Below are 4958 nucleotides of genomic sequence, written 5' to 3' on the forward strand. Positions count from 1 at the left end.
TTATCTCTCTCACTTAAGGTCTTAGCTATTTGTCCGACTTGAAGTTCTAGCTTAGAAAGGCTCTGAGCATTAGTTTGAAAGTTCTGCTTGGTTTCCTGTTGAAAACTTATTTGGCTTTGTGCTAACATATCCTGAGTTTTTGCTAACATCTTAATAGATTCCTCTAAGCTAGTCGTTTTGTTTTCTGGGCCTGATGAATTCTTAGTGTAACCAAAACCTGGGAAAGCATTAGAATTACTAAACTGACCTTGACTCTGGCCCTTAGACCATGAAAGGTTCGGATGGTTTCTCCAACCAGGATTATAGGTTTCTGAATATGGGTCAAACTTTGGACGGTTATCATACCTAGTGTTATTATAGAGCGCATTGGCTTGCTCTTCATTATTCTGTCCTTTCCAAAAAGGCTCCAATCTACCACTAGTGTGACCCACTTCTAAAGCTTCTAACCTTTTCGCTATAGCAGCAATTTTGACATCTGATTCAAAGCTTCCTTCTACCCTATTAACGTTTCCTCTGCCTAGAAGAATTGTTTTCTGGGGTACCCTATTGCTTTCCCATTGTTTGGTCTTTTAGGCGATTTCATGCAAATATGTCATCTCATCATCAACTGTTTGGTTTTCAAACCCACCTGTACACATGGACTCTACTGTAGTTGTGGTGGGATAATCTAAACCCTCATAAAGGATCTGAACTAACCTAACCTTTTCTAAACCATGATGAGGACATTGGGCTAATAAATCATTGAACCTTTCCAAATACCTATACAAAGATTCTCCCTCCTGTTGTGTAAATGTGCAGATTTGCGTCCTAATAGACGAGATTTTGTGCCTAGGGAAAAACTTGTTCAAAGAGGCAGATGTAAGTTGTTCATAGGTTTCAATTGATTCGGAAGCCAAACTATACATCCACGACTTGGATTTATCTTTTAAGGAAAAGGGGAATAACCTGAGTTTTAAAGCATCATCATCAAGGTTTCTAATTTTCAGGGTACTACAAATTTCCTCAAATTCCCTAACATGGAAATAGGGGTTTTCATTTTCTTTTCCTAAAAAGATTGGGAGCAACTGTAAGGTTCCAGGCTTAAATTCATAATTTGCTTTAGTTTCAGGTAACCTGATACACGAGGGACAAGTAGTCCTAGTAGGATTCAACAAGGCTTTCAAAGTTGCCACTTCTGGCGCTATTGGACTATCAGGGATTCTTTCCTCAAACGGACGTTCAAAAACGGAATCTTCACGAATCGGACTTTCTAAATTGAGGTAATCAAGACACTTAGAACTACTAGGTTTCTCTTTAACAAATCTACCTAGGGCGTCTCTTTTACGTTCAGGCATGCAACAGAATAAGGTAGGGAATTCTATGCAAACACAAAACAAGGCTGACTCAACCAAATCAAACCTAAATTTCTAGCAAACAAAAAGCATGATGGCTCCACTTAGATTGTTTCTAGACCAGCTTCTATTCTTTCGAAAAGGAACTCGTTACAATCTGAGCAAACCCCTCTGGAATCAATCCGAGTCAAAGTAAGTTGAATCGAGGCGAGGGAAGCTTAGTGGAGCTTTGATACCCAAGGCCTCACCGGTTACAAGGCGGCGCAGTCACGCATTCAACTCACAGAAACCTTCAAGAACTTCGAAGTATGCTCAAAAGAGTAACCAATATTCTTCGAACGACTTTCCTATTAAGCTCGTTACCCTATAGGTCTCGTTCTAGTCAAAATTTTAGGCTTAGGTTCGCGTTTGGTTTCGTTTTCCTAAGGCGGGCAAGAAGAGAACGGTGATGAAATCCGAACCCTTATCTTGTATGGCCAGTCCTTGCCCTTTACTAGGAAATTAAAGCAGCCGTTTTCAAGTCCTCAGCATATATGCAAACGAAGGAATACAGTAAACCCGCTGACAGGGGATTCACGGGTGTTTCGAAAAACTTACCTCCCGTACCAGACGGGCGAAGAACCGCTGAAGTCGACTCGGGCCAACTCCTATGTCATGTACGAACCCGAGGGGCCGAGGCGATATCGTAATCACCGTCCTTCTCTGCACACAGTTTATATTTAAACCAACCCTTCCTTAGGGTTTTAAAAAAATAATAATGTCCAAAGTCCAATGTCCAAGTGTCCAAAAAGAAAAGAAAAATTACAAAAATAACAAACCCTAATACAGTTCTCTCTCTTTTTTATAAAGAAAATAAACAAACCCTAAAAAAAAAAAAAAAAATATCTAAAAAGAAATTGTCTTCTTCTCCGTTCTTTTCTCTTTAAGCTTTCGCTCCAAGTCTTTATGCTTTAAGTTCCAGTCTTTACGAAATCACCAAACTCCTTGGCTCAATTCGCTTTATGATCCAAAACCTGTAGAAAAAATATAAATACCCAAAAACGTAAAAAAGAACAAAAATAATAACAACCTAAAAAATAAAATAAATAAAAGAAAAGAAAACGAATTCTAAAAACCCTAAAAGCAAATCCGCGTCGGCGGCGCCAAAAATTGATGTGATTGTAGATAGTGGTAAAAGTGGTTCGATTCTCAGACTTGCGAAGGATAAAATATAGACTTAAATTCTAAAACAAAAATAGAAAACTCAAACAAAGATGATGTTGTTACCAATATTAAAAGAACACTGAGGCTAAGATTCCACTATTTTCCAAGTTCAAAGTGATTTAAATCCAATATTTATATTTATTCAATTTTTTCGTTTAATTTGATTCTAAGATGTTGCAACAAGTAGATTTTTAAAATAACAAGAGTAAATCAAAAGCATGGGATATCAAAAACCTAAGTCCAAGCATATACCATCAATGGAAATCACAATTGTTGAATAAAAATCATTAAAACAATTCTCAAACAAGGCAAATAATCATATGAATAATTGTAATAAATAAGATAAATAGAAAATACCACTCTTTATTGGAAAAATAGCTTCCTCTATCGCCTCAGGAATGGGGTTTAGCTCCTCATATCAAAAACAGGTTCAAAATATTTTTCTATTGCTCAAAAGGTGTTTTCAAAGGTGAAGAGTCTCAAAGGGAGTAAAACAGTTCAATCGCAACGTTTATATGTGTTGCAGATCGACTGTTACAAGAGAAACAGAAGGAATAAGACTGCTACAGCAACGATAAAAGCGAAGTATTGTAGAACAACGACAGTGTTCTGCGACAGTTGGGCGTGGGTTGATGTTCTTCGTGTTCTTCAACAGCACCAGCAGAACAACTTTCCTGCAATTCGTGATTTTTGTCTCCTCTGGTTCTCTAAACTACCCCCAAAACTGTTCGTACTCTCTGTGACTTGAAGCCACCTTTTTATAGCCAACAGGAACCCTAATACTCGATTTAATTCTCTCTTTTCTTCGGCAGAAAGTCTCAGACTTCTCCACTTTCCAAACTCTTCTCTACGCGTTTCTGAGCTGTACAGGTCATTCCAGTTCCTTTATTAGATTGATACGAATCTCAGGAAGGGTTATCTTTCCTCAAATCACCCGTAACTGCCAAATATAATCTCAACAGACCCCGAAAACTTCTTCCTCCTCTGTTTTCTTCTCTCGGATTATCCAGCCTCAATTGGTTGAGTCCAATCAATCTACCAGCCCTGTTGTGATCCAGAAAGTCCATCCCAACAAATATCTGCAATCGAATCTGGTCGAATCCCTTGCGAAATCCAATTCCAAACCTTCACGACTGCTGCCGTTTTGCCCGCCGAATTCCGATTCGAATTGTGAAGAAGAAGAGGCTCCCCCTATCCAGAGTAGGGGTGCCTTTAGCAGCTGCCTTGGGGTGTCTTGAGGGTACCCCTTATCCATGCTGAGAGTCCGAATAATAAGTGTCCACCGGGCGCTTTTAGACAACTTTTCGAGCCGATTTTTCCAAAAATACCTACACACACATAAAACACCATAATAAGTACAAAAATGAGAACTATCAATATATAAAATCGAGACAAATTAGACACAAAAATGTGTCTATCACACAGCAGGGGATACTAAGGTATATTCTCACCATTTTTTCTCTAGAAATTTGTTGCTGCATTTTTTATATAATCCTGTTTTTAAATCCAGAAATACACATAATCTGTTACATATCTGTATATTTTCAAAAAATCTTTTTACAAACATTAAAATTGTATCATGGAATGTTTTTGGATATGGAAACAACCATACAAGGAACCACTTAAATATGCTCATTAGGTCCCAAAACCCAGACATAATATTTCTGACAGAAACCAGAAACCAAAAAAAGAAAATGCAATACTTGCTTGCTAGATTTAAGTATCCAAATATTTCTTTTCTTGACCCTATTGGTCTGTCTGGTGGTCTTTGCCTTCTCTGGAAAGACAAAATTTATTTGAGAATCAACTAAACATGATGAATTGTGTAGTGAAACTGGATATCCAGAATAAGAGTACCCTGCTCACATGCATTTATGGATCCCTCAATGATCAGGAGAAGTCTATTCAATGAAACCATATTAGGAATATTGGACACCTTCACAACAACCCTTGGATAGTGATAGTTGTCCTAAACCTTATTCTTGATAGACATGAAAAGCAGGGAGGTAAAATCCCTAACCAAAATGATATAGATGCTAATATTAATCTCATATAAAGTATGAACTTGTTTAGCATGTCCTATATAGGAAACCCCTATATTTGGTCCAACAGAAGAAGTGGATATGACCTCATACTGGAGAGACTAGATAGAGCTCTTATCTCTCTAGACTGGAATTCTATTTATCCTTTAGCTGCTCTCTATCACCTGACTGTAGTTGGTAGTGACCATTTCCCTATCATGCTGGTAACCAGCAAAATGGAAACTAGTTCCAAAAAACCTTTTAGAGTCAATAAAGCTTGGTTCAGAGATTCTACGTGCTCTGATTTGATCAAAACTGAATGGAAAAGTTACTCTTCAGGGTCAGCTGCTTTTCAGTTTACTATGTTTCTTAAAAACACCAAAGTAAGCCTTAGATATTGGAA

The 4958-nt window shown here is 37.7% G+C and overlaps 1 pseudogene; it reads left to right on the plus strand.

Annotated features, from left to right (window-relative positions):
• The first annotated feature begins 708 nt into the window (after positions 1-708).
• Positions 709-808, plus strand: LOC113335058 (annotated as a pseudogene).
• The last annotated feature ends 4150 nt before the right edge of the window (positions 809-4958 follow it).

This window comes from Papaver somniferum, unplaced genomic scaffold (assembly GCF_003573695.1).
Source record: "Papaver somniferum cultivar HN1 unplaced genomic scaffold, ASM357369v1 unplaced-scaffold_137, whole genome shotgun sequence".
Taxonomy (NCBI): Eukaryota; Viridiplantae; Streptophyta; class Magnoliopsida; order Ranunculales; family Papaveraceae; genus Papaver; species Papaver somniferum.